This window comes from Malaya genurostris, chromosome 3 (assembly GCF_030247185.1).
Source record: "Malaya genurostris strain Urasoe2022 chromosome 3, Malgen_1.1, whole genome shotgun sequence".
NCBI classification, from domain to species: domain Eukaryota; kingdom Metazoa; phylum Arthropoda; class Insecta; order Diptera; family Culicidae; genus Malaya; species Malaya genurostris.
Window position 1 is genome coordinate 296,136,432 of NC_080572.1, and position 21,853 is coordinate 296,158,284.

The window sequence follows — 21,853 nt, forward strand, 5'->3', positions numbered from 1 at the left end:
CCTTGACCTATACTGAAAGACTTTGGACCACAAATGAACAGACTTGACACCACGATTAAATTATTCTAAAACCTGTTCGAATCCACCTAGCGGCCTGATGCTGCCTTTTTATATTACTCAGTTACAGTTACATTACAGAGTGTTATGGAAAATTCGAGTATCACTATTTCTTTACTCTTGTGCACTATAATTGTAATTGTTTATTTGAAGATATTGTAAAGCAAGGTTTTAAGTTTCCGTATACGTGTTTACGATATCTAAAAACATACTATTTGTATATAAATTTGCATACTTGGTGGAAAAAACTTCGTATAATCCTTTGGGAATTTTTTACTGATTCTAAAAAGAAAACGAATTGTGGAATTTATCCGAAGTTTACAACACTTGAGTACGCTTTGCCATCACTTATTTAATTACACCAGTGCCTAAATTCTGGACCCAGGAAACAGAAAGTGGAACTGCTACCCGGTGAACGACCATAATTAGGTTAAAACCGGGTATACATAAACGATAAAAAGGCAGTGGAACTGGATTCAAGAACTACGTACGGAACATAGGGTGGGCTCAGAATTAAGTAAAACTCATGATCTCCAGGTTCCAAATTTAGTTCTAGAACTGAGTTTTGAACTTGAACTCCGAACTTGAATAAAAAAAACTAATTTCAGTTCCAAATCCTGAAACTGAATTCAGTAATTAAATTATGAAACAAATATAGAATTTAGTCGAAATTTCTGTTTAACATCGAAACGGAAATATTTTCGCCACAAATAGAGAGTGAACGGAAAAAACCCATTTCTATTTTTCGTAAAATTAGTTTGTAACCAGCAATTTATGTAATATTTTATTTTCTATTGTATACAGGTTTTTGGTAGCGAACTGTGTAGGTCACTTATTAACTAAATTAGATACCTGTAACCTCAGCCAACCTCAACTAACAGTTGTTTATACCCCTACATTATAAATTTGTAAACGAATATAAAACCCTGCCGCGGCGAAGAAAAACTTATGTATATTGCCTATGAAATAAACGTATTTATGAAAAAAAAACTATAAAACCTTTTAGAATGATGATGACACCACCTTATTATTATTTTAAGTTAAAATTTGCCAGTCGAGCAGTTAGCAGTTTGTCGTTATCAAAAATACCGCTGCTAGAGAGTATGATTATTTTTGACAGCTCGATATTTATTATCCGACATTGGAAAAAAATCTTGCAAAACAATTATAAGTGAGCAAAAATTACTCCTTTGTAATTTTTTTTACTCGCAGTAAAATATAATACTCCAATATGAAGTTTAAATACATTGTCAAATGAAGTAAGTTCTTTTCGAAGTTCTTCTTACGTTCTCAGTCTATCACTTGTTATCGTTTCATTTTCAGTACAAAATAAATCCAAATAACTTTCCATCCATTAAACTTTGAATTGGGCCGTAGTTTTAACTAAACATTTCTTTGAATTTCAATCATTAATTTAATTTTTAAATAAAAAGGGAAAATCATTTGCGAAATGGTTCACAGCTTAAGTGCACAACCACTAAATTTTATCGATCACCTTTGATTGCTTCACCAGATATGAAGACGAACAGGTGAAACGCCAACTGAAACCTTACATTTAAACAACGTGGACAGGATACTGGCTATTGATTCCGATCTGATACAAGATACGATGTTGGGCTTAGTACTGTCACAATATTCCAAGTTCCAAATGTTGGTTTACGTGAGTTATGAACGGTTTTCTTTTTATTTCTCAGGCAGCGATGCGAGGATTAGTCATATTGTACTTTATAAATAATTATCATTACCGAGAACCTATGTTCACCTAGGTTATCAATAGATTTCCAGTAACAATGAATCAAATATCAATTGTTGACAGAAAGTTATCGAAGTTTTATCGATGCCACACTGTGAGATAGCCATACCTCAAAAAATAGATTCTCTCAAACTTTTACAAACAATGAGAAAAACTTATAACGCATGCTTGACGATTTTGCACTCCGAATCTAAACTTTGGAACTGACTTCTGAGTCAGAACTCAATTCCTGAATTCATTCCTGAATTTTCAGGTTCAAAATTTAATCACTACATTCAAGTTTAGGATTCATTTCCAGAATTCAGGTTCAGTGTTTGAAACTTGGATTCTGCAATTAGATTTTGGAAATTTGGAACCTGGACCCCGGAAAAAGGCCATTGCAATTGTCTCTTACTGAAATTTCGCGAAGAATTAGATACTTAGTAGTTAATAGTTTTCAAAATAAATAAACTACAAATTTGTTGTACCTAGCTTATATTAGCAAATTAAAAAGAAATTGTTTCAAGTTTAGAATATACTGTTCTAGGATAGTAGATATTTAATGTAGTGAATCGGTACTTTAGTGTATCGTTTATAATTCTAGTAGTGGAAAAGGCGAAAGCTTGCACAATTCACACAGTCGTCCAACTAACTGATATTCAGAAGTGTGAAGGAAGCGCGCCAGCTCTTTCGTATTCACGACATCCAGTTATGTCTCTGACATTATATATATATATATATATATATATATATATATATATATATATATATATATATATATATATATATATATATATATATATATATATATATATATATACATATATATATATATATATATATATAAAATAGGTATAGAAATCGCTCAAACTTTAGAAAAATTTTCCGAGGCCCGGAGGGCGGAATGTCATATACCAATCGATTCAGCTCGACGAACTGAGCAAATGTCCGTGTGTGTTGTCAACTAAGAGGTCGAGATCTCAGAGATGGCTGGACCGATTTCGATCAAACTAGTCGCAAATGAAAGGTCTCCCTGTCACCCAGAACACTATTGAATGGTTTTGAGATCGGATGTTTACTTTTTGAGTTATACGAAGTTTTATGTCAAAATTTTCAGTTTTTTGACAGTATCTGTCACAATTGACCTTGAAAATAGAATATATTTTCAGACTTAGATTTCGCACGGTAATACCTATGAGTTTTCATAGGCACAAATCTCCAAATATCAAGGGGAACGTGCCATTTGAGCCAATTTGTTCTGATTCCTGAATACCTATCTAACAACCTATAGATTGTTAAAATCCGTCCATTTTTAACGAAGATATCGAAATTTTTGTGTAAGCGACTTTTTCCCCTATTCCAGCAGTAGAAGTTTTGAGCGTTGTCTGGCAAAGAAATGCTTAGAAGCAACATAAAACACGTTTTTTTTATACATACAATTTTTATAAATACCAAAAAGACTGTACAACATCCTTTTTTATGACATTTTGCCTCGGACAGATTTTAGCACGGTACGTTTTTGGCAACATAATCGTTCGGATATGACATATGTAAACCAGATGATGGCAGAATTTTCGAGTTGAAAGCAATTCCGTAATTATATTGTTTTAAACTACTTACAGCAATAAATGCTGGAAGAACATTCGAATCAGTTCGTCGAGATCAGCAAATCCGTGTGTGACAAATAATTTCACTCAATTTTTTTCGGAGATTACTCAACCGTTGTCTACAAAATCAGATTCATATGAAAAGTCGTATGTACTCAAACAAGGTTTCTGAGTTATGTTTGGTTCCGACCTCTGGTTCCGGAGTTACAGGATGATATGTGAAATGAAATTTAAATTATGTAACTCAATTTTCTCGTAGATGGCTGAACCGATCTAAGATCCAAATGAAATCTAAGAATCATCTTAGATTCAAATGAAAAGTTTTAAGATTTTATAAAACAGTCATTTTTAGTCAGATCCAACTTCCGGTTTCGGGGATACAGGGTGATTGGTATAAAAATGTCTATTTCACAAAAATTAATCAGGTTCATCGGGTTAGCAGATTTGGATAGTCGATAACCAAATAATCTTATTTTAGTTTTAGTGGTATTCAGTTTTCGATTTTGAAGGTATCCAAAAATTTAATTCGCACTACGATTTCTCCAAGATGTCTACACTGATTTTCAAACATTTTGAAACAAATGTAAATTATACAGCTACTCAGGTGAATTTATCTGACTTCGGCCACACCAATTTTCGAATTCCGGTTCCAGTATCGAATCGTTTCTTAAATCTCAAAGCTCAATCGTTTTCTCAAAAAAAGCCAAATCGAATTTCAGAAACAAAATTTCAAATTAAAATAAACTTATAGTCCCAAAAAAATTAATGATTTTATCCTATTCTGACTACCGATTCTGGAATTACAGGATGATGAATTTTTAAAACTCAAACCAAAATAGAAGATGACAATCCCGAAAAGCTTCAAAGTTTTCCTCAAAACTATTGCAATTTATTTGTCATATATGAATACCGGCTCTGGAAGTACCTTAAATTACCCTAAACTCTAAAGTGGAACTTACTTCGACATATCATGGGATGTTTAATCGATTGTTCCACTTCGAGATTCAAATTCTATCCGATTTGAAAATTCGTGATTAAAATCTCAAATTGCCGCTTAAAACGACGGTCATTAAAATAATGTCATGAAAACTGAAACACCGAAGAACATTCATGCAAAAAACACATGCGAATTGATAAAAAAGGTATCATCTCACTGCTAGGTGGATTAAGCACGTTTTAATTTTATATACCCTATGGAGGAAAACTGAAATGTATCGACGATCTTGGTCATGCAACAGTAATTTTTATAACAACAATAAAAACAATAGTCTAAAAAATAAATTATATAAAGAATTTTGCAATAATAAAACCAATCATTCAAAATATCGATTATTCAGCGAGGATTCATGCTAATCAGCTAATGCACACTTTTGCAAGCATTTTTAGGTCTATTTATGCACCCATTTTCCACCAGACGGCGCTTATGGTTTCACAGGATTTGATTTTCATTCGTTTTATTTCTAGTTTTATCAGAAATAAAAATACTTAATTCGACAAATTAAAAAAATTCGACTGCTACCGCTTGAAAATGGATGAATGAAAGGGATTATATGATAGCCAACAAATTTATGAAATTATTCGCCATATATTGTTCATATATTCTTCGTTAATAGAGCAAAAATTATCACAAAAGCACAACTGAAATTATGTACCATGCGAGAAAACTCCGGAAATTAATTGAGAAACTAGGTGCAACGGCTTTACTTGCAATCAGGGAATGTACTTTTGGCATCAAAATTGACTTTTTTCACAACGTCATAAAGAGCCACACCGCGAAAGTTTTAAAATTTCAACAGGCTCACCTGCAGAAATCAGGTTTGTCAGTTTTTCTTTAAATAATCATCAGTAATCATAGATAAACATTCTTTGAACGCGTACACTTTCTGAATGGAGTTACTTCACTGTTTTTTGCCATTACGGCTAGAGTTCGACTAATAAAGCTCTCAAATTTTGTCTGTTAACTCATGGGTTGGCTGTGCCCATCAAATATTGGAAATTTTCGTACATTTTTTTAAAGCAAACGTAAATTCAAAATCAGATAATTATGAGTGGAAGGCACTTCAAAGCAATTGCTTCGTTTTTAAAAGTTATCAGTGGGGAAGACTGGAGTTGATTGTCCGAAGGGACAGGTTGACCGAGTGCCTTCCATGAAAAGGGTATTATTCGTAGTGAAGTGATTTTGATGGGGTGTTAAGTCGCCCATGTATCGACCTAATTTCAGATATTTTTATGTAGTCATTTGTACAGGAGCACGTTTGCTCATTTTTCGGCGTTGGTTAGCAAACTTTTTGTTTTTGTAAAGCATTACGTGTAACGCGGATCTCTTTATATTCGATATTTATATTTAAAATCTCATTAGTTTTTTGAAAAATGCTTTAGATTCCGAAAAAAAACGAAAGTTACAATTTGGCGAACGGCGCACAAAGTAAATCTTCCACTTGCTTGTGCGCCCTTCCCTACAGCGCTAACGTTCCGCACCGAGTCATGGCACCCATGAAGTTGGACGTCCTATGTATTAGTGACGAAACTTATTCTGATTGAAAATCGATTTTATAAAATCAAATTAATGTATATGAGGAAATCCAATTAACTCTTTGCTTGATTCTATAAAGTCACAGTCTTGGCATTACATTTCTTTTGTGGAATTTGGCCTTTCTGTTTAAACAGACTTCGCAGCCGATTCTTAGCGTACAGAATCATTGCATAGTTAGGTCTACGATTCCAACTACCACGATGAATCCTTCCAGGTCGGGGCTCGAACATATGACAACTGGCTTGTAAGCCTAGCGCCGTATGCATTGAACCATCAACCCGGGCTGTTTCTATGAGGAGATACTGAAAATAGTTAGGAACTAAGTGTTTTGACTGTAATTGCCGATTATAACAGTATCATTTATGGCCTTCAGAACTAACTATTTGTATATGTATTCTCTCCGTTGTGTACATATTAGGTGTACAGCTTTGCTTCCGCCGTTTTTTCCAAAATTTAAAGCTTTATTGTGAAAAAGTGCTTACAGATGTATTATTAGTATTGACCGTCGCTAGCGACAACTTTCTCCTATCTTTCCGGCAATTTTCGGATCCCGGCTCGAAAAAAGGAGTCCTCTTTTGACGCTATCCATGAAACAATCCATTTTTCCAACTCTTCGAAGGATTGAAAATGTTTATCTGCCAGGCCGTGTGCCATCGAACGGAATAAGTGGAAGGGGCGACATCTGGGGAATACAGCGGGTGGGGCAAGACTTCCCATTTCAGCGTTTCCAGGTACTTTTTGACCACTTTTGCGACGTGAGGCCGAGCATTGTCGTGTTGGAGGATGACTTTGCCATGTCGCTCTTGATACTGTGGCCGCTTTTCTTTTAGGTAGCGATCTCCTGTGATGGTTTCACCCGGTTTTAAGAGCTCGAAGTAAATTGTTATTCATCTTTGAAGGTTTTTTCTCTTCCACCATCATGTTTGTCTTCGACCTCGAAATCACCATTTTTAAAACGTTGAAACCACTCCCGACAAGTTCTTTTACTCAGAGCAGCATCGCCGTAAGTTTCTGAAAGCATTCGATGCGCTTCAGTTGCATTATTTTTTTCGAATTGTAACAGAAAAGTAAAACTTCCCGCAAACGGCGAGAATTGGCACATAAACAGACATTTTCGAGCGTGAATAATACGAAAACAAGAACAACTGTCACTGAAACGGCGATGACAATTCGTTAGGCACTGTACACACTTACATTAAAGGCATTATCATTTTTTAACCAGCTTCAGCCGGTACAGCCACCTCTTGGAAAACGGCGGAAGCAAAGTTGTACACCTGATACTTAGATGAATTTTCTGCACTTGTTTAAAACGAAAGTCGCACTGCAAACGGAGCGAACGATGAACATAGTAGATCAACGTTCAAAAGAGCGATTCTTCAGAAATAATAGAATTTTGAGTTTAGTTACTTCATTTCGGATATTCATTTTTCATTTTTCGGGCCGATTAAATGTTTTTTTTTTCGGTAACTCTCACGCAAATGAATGATGTAATCGCGGGACTCATTTCAGCCTTTTTAGAAGGTGATATTTTCTACGATATAGAATGCTATTCGAAGCAGTTAAATGCTGGCTTTATTTGCACTCGTTTGGTGCTCAAAACTAATCAAATTATTCTAGAAACTGATGATTTTTACCTTTGATTTCAAAACACATAATCTTAATAGTTCTTTAAAAAACATTCAGAGCCTGAAGGGCTGATTTAGCTGATTTAGTACCAGAAGCTGGATGATGCAATCACTCTTGTTTGAACCTCACACTGCAAATGTCCAACAGCAGATAGCCTCACAGAAGAACTAGTTGTTTTGCTGTGTCTAGGCTTGAGGAACGGAACCTCATATTCGGCATTGACTGAAGCACCAGTTGAATAATGCCGGGTGTAGTTCCACTTTCTTGACGTAGATGGCAGCCTGCGCACTCGATGTGTCTCCATCTATTGATAATCATAGACTGAAGCTAGCAAACGTGATTAAGACCATCGTCCAATTACAATGCGCGCGGGTGGTTTTAGGAAATTTTCTAGGTAAAATTTGAAAAATTTGCCAAGGTCGTCAAATGGTGAGATAACTAAGTCCTCACAAGTCCCTATCTCATGCCTCCCCGAGCGTCTATGATGACATTTGGTCAATAGAACGGCGTCGACTGGGTGCTATCGCCTTCTGCGTTAGTAGCAGAATGAGAGGGTGCGAAATGGCTTGTAGGTTGAAGCCCATCATAAATTGCAGTGTTTATCATAGTATATTATTACAACATATAATTCTGTTGTTTATTACATCATGTATTATTATTATTTTTATTATTATTATTAGAAGAGCGTAACTTACACTGCGACATTACCTGTTATATTGTATCATTGCATATTATTTAATATATTATCGTCTTACACTATTTTATGTTATTATATACTATGCTGTATGATATTATACTGCATTGCATTATATCCTATTATATTGTATTATATTATTTTATATTTTATTATATTATCTTATATTATATTGCATTCTATTATATTATGTTAAATGGTATTGCATTATGATGTATTATATTATATTATATTATATCATCAGGAATCAGAACAAATTGGCTAAAATGGCACGTTCCCCTTGATATTTGGAGATTTGTGCCTTGCCATCAATTTGTTTTTAGCATCATTTTCCCGATATATAAGAGGGAAGGATTGAAAGGAAATGGTAAGGGTTGGACTAGGAGGATGGGAAAAATTGACGACACAAAAACACATAAAAGCAGAAGTAAATTCTGCACCCCTAAGGGATGCCGAACAATCTGCTGAGGATCACATTTAGTGGAAGCAGAAGTAAATTCTGAACCTCTACGAGGTCCCGAACAGTCTGCTGTTAATAAAACCTCCAACCCCCGAGAGGATTTAGAGATCTTACAAAAGCGACACCATTCTGCACTCCCGGAAGAATGCAGAACGATTCGCAGTATGTACGAGCAGAAGTAAATTCGGCACCCCCTAAAGGATGCCAAACAATCTGCTAAACCCTATTTAAGGTGAATACAGAAGGGATTCATTCACTCCAGGAAGAACGATGAACCCTTCTGACTATAGCTCCTTACCACATTGGGTGAGAAACGAGAGAATATCCTTCAATTTTAGCATACACAGACTCAACCAAGTATGGAGAACCAAAAACCCGGATACGTAGCTGCGTCAATGCGGGACAGTTACATATCAAATGATATGAAGTACCATAATCGCATTCACACAAATCACACGAATAATACTCAGCACGTTGAATAGTAGCCATGTGATAATTGAGTTTGCAATGTCCAGTCAGAGCTCTGACCAGAATACTGCAATGTTGCTTGGAGAAATGCAGTAGACACTTTGACATTTTCAGATTTAAATCTGGTAGAAATGCTTTTGTCTGAGCGCAAGTTTGCAAGCTGCGCCAGTAGCTGGCATGTTTGGATGCAGCCCAAGAACGAATCTTGTGCTTTATCCAACTAGTTGAAAGTGGTAAAGCTGGTTCAGGACCAACGAAATCATTCGTTGCACTAGCTCTAGCCAACTCATCAGCCCATTCATTTCCAGTAATACCAGAATGGCCGGGTACCCATAAGAAGTAAACAGCATTTGAAATGCTGAGGTCTTCAATTTGAGTTCGACATGCGATCACTAGATTCGACCGTGAGTCATTCGAACTGAGTGCTTTTAAGGCTGCCTGACTGTCGGAACAAAAATAAATTCGTTTACCACAGATCCTCTGCTGAAGTGCCGATTGTACTCCACACAGAATCGCGTAGATTTCTGCTTGGAACACAGTACAGTATCTACCAAGTGAATGAGACTGCTCCAGCCTCATTTCACGACAGTAGACACCAGCACCTGCACGACCATTCAACAGAGAACCGTCCGTATAACAAACTATGTGTTCATCAAGTTGTCGTTCCAGACAACCAGACAACCATTCCTCACGAAGAGGATAGCTCACATGGAATGTTTTGAAAGGAAAACTGCATGTGAGAGTTAGGTCACTAGGAGCGAGTAAATACTCATCCCATGTAACCATTTGAGACCACAAGCGAGTGTGGCTGGTAGCATAATCTAATGGGTTACTGTTCCAAAGCCCTGTAACCTTAAGACGGTATGCACAAGATAATGCTTCTTGTTTTAGGAACACATGTAGTGGTTTAATGCACTGTAGCGCCTCTAGAGCAGCAGTAGGAGTTGTCGTGAATGCTCCTGTCATCGCCATTAGGACCATCCTTTGGAGATGATTTAGCTTTGACTGAACTGTCGCGACTTCTCCTTTCTGCCACCATACAAGACAACCATATGCTAAAATTGGTCTAACAATAGTTGTGTAGATCCAATGAATATATCTGGGTTTGAGTCCCCATGATTTTCCAAAAGCTCGTCTGAATTGGCCGAAAGCCATACAAGCTCTCTTAATCCTGAAGTCAATGTGAGCAGACCAATTCAGTTTTGAGTCAAGAATAACCCCGACGTATTTAACTTGATCGACCACAGTGACCTCTGAACCGAAGAACTGTAACGGACGAGCTCCTGTGATTATCCTACGATGAGTGAAAAGAACCATTGATGTTTTGCCCGGATTTACAGACAATCCAACCTGATAACACCATTGTTCAACAGATCGCAGGGCTTGCTGCATTAAATCAAAGAGAGTGTTAATGCTTACACCGGTCATCAATATATGATAATCGTCGGCAAAACCATAAGTCGGAAATCCAAGGTTATTAAGTTTCCTTAACAAACTATTCGCGACTAGGTTCCATAAAAGTGGGGATAGTACACCACCTTGAGGACATCCACAGACACTCAGCTTTCTAATCTCTGCTTGCCGAAGCGATGAACAAAGAAGTCGATTGCTAAGCATTGCGTGTATCCAATTTGTGATACTTGAAGGTATGCCATGACCACGGGCTGCTTCCAGAATTGAATTGAAAGACACGTTATCAAAGGCACCTTCAATATCTAGGAAAACTCCCAAGCAAGATTGCTTTTGTGAGAAAGCTTTTTCAATGTTGTACACAACATCATGTAACAGGGTTGTAGTGGACTTTCCACGCTGGTAAGCATGTTGCATTCCATGTAGCGGATACACGCCCAAACTAACATTCCTGATATAGTGATCTACTATGCGTTCCACTGTTTTAAGAAGAAATGAGCTTAGACTGATAGGCCTGAAACTCTTCGCTTCCTCATAAGTGTCGCGACCGCCTTTGGGAATAAATTTGACAATTATTTCCTGCCAAGCTCTTGGAATGTATCCTGTCGCAAGACTAAAAGTAAGTATTTTCTTCAAAACATGTTTGAAATGTTCATACCCTTTCTGCAGTAACACTGGGAAAACTCCATCCTTTCCAGGAGACTTGTACGGAGCAAAACTCTCAACTGCTCATTTGACCGATTCAATCGTCACAACGCTTCGAGCAAGGGCCCAAGAATCGTAACTACCTGAAAAAGTCTCGGGAAGAGCTGTCGGTGATGGATCCATACATCCTGGAAAGTGAGTGTTAAAGAGGCAGTGAAGTACATCACTTTCATCAGACAAGTGTTCACCATCTGAAGTTCTTAAGAAACTGACATTAAAGTCCTTAGACTTCGAAAGTAACTTATTTAATCTGCTAGCCTCGTTGAGACTAGAGACATTTGTGCAGAGGCTTTTCCAACCACTTCGCTCAGACGATCGAAGAGCATTTTTGTAAGCCCTTCGAGCCAACACGAATGCCTCCGACCCATCTCTGCGTCGGTGGTTCCAAGCTCTTCTGCATAGTTTCCTTAGTCTAGCAAGTTCAGCATTCCACCAAGGAGTTCCTCTAGTAGCTCGCACAATCCGAAGTGGACAAGCCTCTTCATATGCTGCAACTATGAGTGAATTTGTCTCGTCGACAACATTTTCCAAATCAATTGGGGTTTCAATTGTTGGTTGGTACCCGTAAAATCTAGTCGCCAAGCCCTCTTCATAGAGGTCCCAGTTTGTAGATTTGGGATTACGATATGTGAAAATATCAAATTTAACGTTTGAATGATCAAAGAATATGTACTTATGATCAGACAACGAAGGTTCGAGCTCATCGGAGACGAGCCAATTCACCAACTCATGCGCAATTCTATCAGAGCAGAGAGTTACGTCCAAAACCTCCTCTCTTCCAGATCTCGCAAAAGTTGAGTGAGTGCTCCGATATGAGAGAAACATCGAGAGCACTATTTGCAAGTATGCATGCTCGAGGCATTTCACGTGGATTAGTCATACCGATCTTGTTGAAGGCAACAAAGACAGGGTTTAACAATTTTCCAACGTAGAAGTTTCCCTTTTGGAAATATGGTTCTTGAACCAAAGCTATAGAAGCTTTACCTTCTTGAAGAAGTCTGGATAGATTCATAGTTGCTGTACGTTTATGCTGAAGATTGATTTGTGCCACTCTAACCATTATAAATTGGAGTAACGAACATTCCACCTCCAGCACCAACCGTACAACAACTACAAGAAACCAAATATATTGGCTTATAATCGCCTATAGCGAACCATGTAAGTATTTTTTAAATGTTATTATCATTTAAATCCCACGAGTTGCGAAGAAAGAAGTCGTCCACTGTGTCAGAGCTTCGCTTAACACAGTAAGGGAACACCCCAAGATATTCCGTTCACGACTGCATTGTTTAACCTCCTGCAGCCATTCAGCCATCGGCACGGAAATACACCTTGGCTTAGGAGTTCCTATTTTTGTGGCCATTTACGACATGGAACAGGAAACCAGTGGATCAATTCTTAGTAAAAAATAATTCCGCCGGATGCCACACGGCTTACCTGTTTGGTGGACTTATACCACCGGTACAGGTGGACCGTAGCGTTATTCTTAGCCAGTTGGGAAACCGCTACCGACACTACACGGCTATCTAGGCTGCTCAGAGAGGGAAGTTGACATTGATGGTCAACTTCCATGGATGGCCGAGCAGCCAATGATGTATTATATTATATTATATTATATCATAGGGTTTATTATGAGTAGTACTACGTACCTCTGCGCAAAATATAAATTTGTTTTCCTTATAAGTTATCATTTTTAAAGTAACTTTCAACTAAATATCAAGGTCGTCACAAGGTGAGCTTGGTCCTCACTGGTTCCTGTTCCATGCCTACACGTGTGTCTGTGGTGACAATTGGTCGATGGAATGCGTTGATGGCAGAATGGGAGGATGAGAAATGACATAAATTCAAATATTATCATAGCATATCGCAACATATCATTTTATTCATTCTATTATTTATTATATAATTCATTGTACACTGAGGTCTTTTTTATTCGAATTTTCAGAGTTATGCGGTTTTTTTATGCGAATTTTCAGAGTTATGCGGTACGTAAATTCGCATAAAAAAAGACTTCAGTGTACTATATTATATCGTTTTTTATTATTATTTTCATTATTATATTTATTGTTATTATTATTAATTTGTCATTAATAATAATAACATATATTATTTTTATAGATGTGGATATTATTATTGTTATTAGAAGAGAAATATTCTACTTCCTTCAGTATTGCGAAGATATAAGAGCATAACTGACATTCCACGTTAACTGTTATTTTATATATTGTTTTATAAAATATTATATTATATTGAATGACATTGTATTATATTATATTAAATTAAAATATATTATATTAAATTATGTTATATTATATTATTTTGTAATCTATTATATCATTTTATGTTATATTAATTTCATTACACTATGTTTCATTGTATTTATCAATATAAAATATTTTGCACGGGGGCGTAAAGGGGAGGGAGCATCAGGGCATCGGACGAATCGATGACTGGACGAGGGATTGTGGATAGCCAGCCCAAGTCACTTGAAGGAAACTTGTTTCTTTCTGAAGGTTTGAAATGAGTCTGACGCGCTCTTCTCAAACAAACCATCAGGCGGGTTCAAGCATGTACAGCGATATGCTTCATCCATGCACTGGATATTATGGTTGGAAGAGCATCTTTTATTCCCGCGGAATACGAGTAAGTGACTCTACTTACGTATCCGCCCAACCCTTTTTGTTCGCTTTTCGGTAACGGCTATAGTAAGAAGGTGAATGGATGAGTCATATCGGAGCTACTGTAAGTCTACCCGCATCCACTGGCAAGTCCTTGAACTGATGGTGGCTTCACTTCACATCACATCACATCACACATCACAAAATTTGCCAAAACCAAAAAACATACTGACCTTAGAAATTTTTTTTATCTATCTGCATGGTGAAAATGGCTGGAAAATTCGGTGGTTTTCCGAGTGTTATCACAAATAGCTATGAAAAATGAGAGTTTTTGTGATCTAACACAATTATTACACACATTCAAACTGAAGCGGATTTTCTTCAGTTCATTGAAAATTGAATCTTATTCTGTGGAAAACTTTTACAAAATTAACATTATTCCGTTTATAAATTTAAGTAGCATCGTTACAAAATAATTTGTATTTTATTTAGTACTTCCGAATCGTCAAAATACAACGATATCGGTTATATGACATTCGTTGATTTTCCATGAAAACCGTGAAAAGCTTTTACAAAAATGTTTCTGAACGTAATCCTTGTAGCCAGCATAAGTTTTATTTGAAAAAAAAAGTACAGGTGTGTAATGTCAGAGACATAACTGGATGTCGTGAATACGAATAAAACTGACACTCTTTCTTTATACTTCCGAATATCAATTAGTTGATCGATTGTGTTAATTGTGCAAGCTTTCCCATTTTTCACTACTAGAATTTGAAACGATACACCCAAACTACAGTACAGATTAGTTACATCAAACATTCTAACATACAAATATTACAAAATAACCAGTATAGTTCTTTATGATAAAATAATTTTAATTTTCGATTTACAAAGAAGCAATCTTTATAGTTCTTTAGGTAACATTTAGAGCCATTAGAAGGGCTGATTTTGCATAATGTTCCACATTGTTGTCCATTTCCCGTTGTATTTTGCTCCAATACAAACGACCACCAACGGAATGATGTAATCGATCTTCTTCGAAGGGAAACTGGCACTGCAACCTGAGCGTTTGAGGTTTTGTACAACGCTAAAGGTCTGCTTTCATTACTAGTGACTGCTGCTCTCGACGATAGAAGTCCACATGAAATCACGACCTGAGCGTTTGTGACTTTATACCACGAAAAAGGTCTGCTTTCATTGACCACTGCTCCACCTGACGACTGAAGTCCAAATGAGAGTACGACCTGAGCGTTTGAGGTTTGGTACCACGCAGAAGGTGCACTCTCCGAAGCTGCTGGTCCCACGACGTCTGCTTCCGTCCAACGCACAAGAAGAAATGATCGATTTTCGACCACGGTTCCCCTTTAATAACGTTCAGTTGAAGATATGTGCCTGACTACCTTAAAATCGTTGTCCTTGCGCGAAAAACCCAAGCGATAGTGAAGAGTTTTCTGCGTTGTTTTCAAATTTTGAGAAAACTTAATTGTTTAGTTGTTTGTGGTTATCTCACGCTGTTCAAAATATTATCCTAAATTCCTGATCATATTTTTGAGGAAATGGTGAAAGAATTATGTTGCTACCGTTAGTACAAGTCGAGATATTCACGATTGAGTTCTGCCCATTCTTCCATATGGCTAATTTTGAAAAGGCACCCCATAGTAAAGTATGTCGTATTCACGACAAAAAATTATGTCATTGCAATATTTTTAGAAATAATTGTGAAAGATCACAATTGTCAAATTTTAAAAATTTTTCATCGAAATTTCCTAAAACCACCCGCGCGCATGCTACTTGGACGATGACCTTAACAACAATCTTACACCTTCTTCCATTTGTTTCGTGAGAGAACTAGAGAAAATACTCACACAGGGAAAGGATTATTATGAAATTATATCTGGAGTAATTTCGTTACTTTGTGAAATTTTGAAAATGCACCCAAATGAGCATAGTAAAGAAAGACGTAGTCCCATGTCAAAAAAATAGTGTCAAGGTCATAAACACCGATTGATTCAGATTTCGTCCGATTTCCCAATAAAAGCAGCATTGAAGGACGAGAAAAAAAATTGACCAAACAGAAGGTGGCGGTGGAAAATAATACTATCAAGAGCTGAACTAACACTATAATTTCTAAATAGACTTGAAAGTAAGCAGTAGAATCTTTTGTACCTTCATAAATTTCTCCGCAATTGATTAATTTTTTAACTATTTCTCTGGTGTTTTTCCGAAATAAAAAATGCTGATATGTGCTTAAAAATGGTATTTTCATGACAGCGCAAACCGTTTATCACAAAGTCTAACCGAAAGAAACGAATATCTATGAATCGCCAGAGGCAGAAAACAAGCACGACAGATTATTTAAGGCCCGATTGGGTAGTTGTTAATTTTGCTGGTAATTGTAAATTTCATTCAATATATTCAGGTACTTTCATAATTGATTTATTGCTGCTTTTAAATTCATGGCTGATTAGGCTGCAATCAAGCAAATCAGCAAATACTTAAAAAAAATCTTATCATCAATTGCGAATACCTAGAATTGCGTATCGTATTGGAAAAACCTGTTTTAATCCACCTAGTGGTGTAATGATGCCTTTCTCATGTACATATAATATTGTGGTATTCTATTCAAAATTTTTCTCTTCGATTTTCGAAAGAAACCAAGAGATTGTTTATGCATAACATGTTTGTTGCATCCGAAAATATTTTAAGTGACGGTGTACAATATTGAACACACTTTACCCTATAACTCCGGAGCCGGAAGTGGGATTCGGATGAAATTCTGGAATTCCGTATGGAACCGAAATACCTTTCATTTGAATCTAAGTTTGTGGAAATCGGTCAAACCATCGCTGAGAAAAGTGAGTGAGATCCATTTTGGTATATATGACCACTATTTCCGGTTCTTCCGGAACCAGATACCGGGAACCAGGATAGCCGGAATCGGTTTGTTTAGTTGCCTTCTGATAATGACTATCGATTTGTGTAGTTTTGAGACCAGTTTAGAAATTTTTTTTACGTATTTTGTTTCGCCGGCTTAAGTGTCGGTGTACAATATTGAACACACTTTACCCTATAACTCCGGAACCGGAAGTCGGATCCGAATGAAATTCAGGAATTCCGTATGGGACCGGAAGACCTTTCATTTGAAACTTAATCATTTGTTAAAATCGGTTCAGCCATCTCCGAGAAAACCTAGTGAGATTATTTGAAACACAGAGATTGCTCAGCTCGGTGAACTTAGTAGAATGTTATATGACACTTGGCCCTCCGGGCCAATTTTCACTAGTCGGTTTTTCAAGTTATTGCATAACCTTTCTATATGAGAAAGGCAAAAATATAAGTAAACACATCAAATGGCACTTAAATAGAAGGTGCCAACGTTTCACGCTGAGAATTTTCCAAACTCCCAAACGATTCCGAATGGATATTTTACCCGCTCGGAAAATTCGTAGCGGAAACAAATGCCCACTGGCCTGGCAGAACGTATTTTTGTTGCAACATATTGAATCTTCCAATGACTTGGATAATGTGTTAGTTGACAAGATAATCATTGTTGCAGTATGGGACTATAGTTTTGCTACTAGCAAACCTTGAGGAAATGTTTGATTTTCCCCATTCGTCATTTCGAGGTAGTCGAGTATTCCCAAACGAAACTATGAAATTGCCTTTCACAGGGAAACAAATACATATTCAATTATTTGCTCCTCGATAAATATGTATGAACCCTGGCTTCGGAGTACGTCGGTAACATATGAGCAGCGCAATTGTCATGTACTACTATAACATTAGTCGTAAAATAACATACGGATATTTTCACCCGATTGAATACAGAATGCATCACGACAGCGTTCAATTGCTGCACGAAATTGAATGCGAATGCAACGGTTCGAAATATTTCCTAGCTCAACGCGTACCTGGGTGCAATCGAAACAATAGAATAATGCTTTTCAGGTCCCCATTTGCCTTTCCGCGTGCTCCACTCGCACACGTAGATCGAACATTCAAAATGCAATGTGGGATCTGGTACGATCTTCGAACTGGTGCAGGGAGGTGACGAAAAAAAAACTATCAGCCGAACAAAACGATTTTCATATTTTATCATCATATTCGCTTTCCGGTTCACTCTTGGTTCACAAACTGGAGACTGTTTTCAACGCGATTGGAAGCGATTTTATCTTTTTCAGTTCTTTTATATATATTTTTTAATATAACGAAGCAGCATGTGCAAACTGTGAATAAAATTGACAAATAAAGGGAAGAAAAAATTGTACACTTTCAGTAACCAAACGTTGAATTAAATAAATGTAACGATCCTTCGTTGGTGCAGTAAAGTAAACCGTAAAAGTGAAATCCCTTCCGGTTTGTGTTACTCTGCCAGATGGAGTGCTCGCGAATTCGTGAATGGATTGTATGAGAAGTTCGTCTGCCAGGCCACAAGCTTATCAGTCCTATCGGCGTCGCTTACTGTGGCTGTGTGTGTGTGCCGTTTGTGATGCCGTGATGTCTCTGAAAACCTACCGAATCGAAGCAAGCGAAGGTGCAGGCACTGTGGTGCCGACTGGCAGCACTGGTCTCATGTCAGGAAGTGGAAATACAGCTGCTTCCCGTTCCGGTGAATGTGCAACAATGTTGAACAATGTCAGTAGCCGTAGAGAAGCAGAACTGGGGAAAAAAATGAGCAGAGTATTATGTATGAATCTCTGCTTTATTATCAGTAAAGTTTTATTCTGTACTGTAATAGTATTTCACAAAAGTTTTGTTGTACATTGAATTGTACTGTTCCAGTCAGACGTGTTACCGTGAGGTAAGAACAATGTAAGTCACACAATGCAATGTAACCAAATTCAACAGCTGCAGGACAGGTCGATAGGTTGAAGTCGATCGGGTACTTGAATACTTGTTTTTTTTTTAATCGTTTTCGCATGAATATGACCAGGATCAGGGTCTTTACCTGGACTCGAAAATTATAGAAAGTCTTTTGATCCCTTGTAAATGGCAAGCAATCGACGCAAATTCATTCCTCGGAACCAGCCTATTATATCTTTGTGACATAGTATATTGTACACATCTAAATACTTTTCGTTCAAACGATCCTACATAAAAACGAATAATGAGAATGGAAAAAAATGTTTAGACCAAAACAATTACTCTTACTCATTAAACGTATTTTGCTTTATATGGCGAATTATTTAAACATGAGATGTAATAATTATCAAAACAAGAGTCTGGATAAACTGAAAGACAGTTTGAAACCATCTTCAGGGCTCTACATATACTTCAGCAATATGACGTGGAGCCGAAATGCTTGATCTATTTGAACGATTTTTAAAGTTTTTAAAGCTGCCTAAATACAAACCAATTCGCATCCTCTCATTCTGCTTCTAACGCCGAAGGCAATAGTACCCATTCTTTTAAGAAATGAAGCGAAATTTTTGAAGAAATAATTTATATTACAAAAACACTACATATTCAGAGAAAAAAAATCAATTTGATGCATTCTTCTAGGTGCGATTTTTGTTACGTTAAGGTAGCAAAACTGTGCAAATATTATAAACATTAAAAATCAGCAAAAAACTGTTTTAATCCACCTAGTGGTGTAATGATGCCTTTCTCACATTACTCGTAACATCATAATTATTACTGTGGAGTTCGCAAAAACAACTGTTCATTGAATAGAAATAGTTTAGTCGGAATTAATCTAACATACTCTACAAATCCTGTTTACCCTGTAGTTCCGGAACCAGAAGTAGTGTCCACAACAAATTGAAAAATTCCGTATGAAACTGTAAGACTTTTCTTTTGAACCAATAAGTTAGTGAAAATCGATTTTGCCATCTACTATTATTATTATTGTTATTATTATTATTGTTATTATCATTATTATTATTATTATTATTATTATTAATATTATTATTATTATTATTATTATTATTATTATTATTATTATTATTATTATTATTATTATTATTATTATTATTATTATTATTATTATTATTATTATTATTATTATTATTATTATTATTATTATTATTATTATTATTATTATTATTATTATTATTATTATTATTGACATCACTACACCACCAGCACGGTATTACTGCACTGCCGGCTGTGAAAATTGCATACTTTTTCAAACAAATTTCAATTCATTGACATTCTTCTATTCTTCCGGTCACACTTATCAGAAAATAGCAAAAAAATGTATCAATCGCAGCACTGTCCTCTACCAATTTCACACACTAGTAGCAGACATCCGTAATCGTTTCGATTTATTTATAGCATGTACGAATTAGAACAAAGCATGCAGATGAACCTTGGGGTACGACCAGAGCTGCAAATTGTCAGTCATGTCAAATGACCTTGACAATCATCAATCAACTGTAATCGGTACGGTCAAAGTGTCTGTCAAATGAAATACTCGATAATTCAATGACCAAGTAGAAGTATACTCAGTCAAAGACAGGTGACGCATTTTGTTCTCTCTCTCATTCTCCTATTCCCTGTTGAAGTGAAAAAAATCCATGAGAGTACTAACATAAACATAAATTGATAAAGTTCATTGTTCTTTGTAAAAAGTCATTGGATTTCGGAGTTTATTGGTGTACATGAATTTAATTCAATGTTTATGCTGCTTGATTAATATTTAGTCACATCGTAATTAAGCAGTGACAGGAGAAATGAAGATAATCGCATCGTCAATCAATGAGCGTCCTGGTGAGTATAATGTCAAGAGAACTTAAGTTATGACAGATTGGCTCTCAGACACTCAATATATGATGATTGGTAGAGCCTGGTTGGCAGCAGTCCAGTGACATAAACTTTCCAATCTTCGTCGTGCAAAGTTGCTCGTTGATAGTGACATTTAGCAGCTCTGATTGTCACTCTATATGGCGATTTGAAAACTTTGACACCCATCGCCCTGCAACTGCGGAACCGGAAGTCGGATCCGGATGAAATTTCACAGTAGGTTTAAAGACAGTATGAACTATAATTCAAATCAAGATTTGTGAAAATCGGTTCGAGCATCGCAGAGAAATCGAAGTGAATTTAGTTTTAGGAGTTTTTCTTCTCCACTTTCGGTGCTATAGGAACCGGAAGAGAGGGGACCAGTAGTGCCGAATTAAGTTTTCATGCCCACAAACTAACAAGCTCTGCAAACTAGGAGAAATGACAGTTTTATGGGATTTGTACCTGTTTTTAACCATCGTTCGTGGAAAAATACTGATAAAATTGGTAATTTTCCACTTATAACGCTTTAGTTCCAAAACCGGAAGTCGGATCCAGATAAAATGTTCTACAAATTTTCAGGATATTGTAAGACCTTTCATTTGAATTTTAGTTTGAGAAAATCGGTTCAGCCATCTCTGAAAAAAGTGAGTGCATATTTTTTTCATTTTTTTGGTACATATCATCCTATATCTCTGGAACCGGAAGTCGGATCGGAATGAAATTAAATAGAAAGCTATGGGACTATGAGACCTTTCATTTGAATCTTTGTTTGTGAAAATCGGTTCAGCCATCTCTGAGAAAAGTGAGTGCATATTTTTGTTACATATACACACACATACACACACAGACATTTGCTCAGTTCGTCGAGCTGAGTCGAATGGTATATGGCATTCGAGTTAAAAGTCGATTTTCACGGTGATTGCATAGCCTTTCTATATGAGAAAGGCAAAAGGCAAGCTCATTTCAAGTAAAGTTACCAGCAACGCTTGTTTGGCTATCACAAAGCGAAAAACTTGAAACAAATTATTGAAAAATAAAATTTATAAAAATACTGACGAGATCTAAACGGTTTCCTCAACTGAGCAGATTGTAGGTGAGAAATCTGTAAAAGAAACAAGTCTGTATCAATTTCAGTATTACAAAAAAAAACGCACGATGCAATGTACCTACTGGATCTTAGAGATATGTGAAACTATTGCCTAGCTCATTTAGTAGCA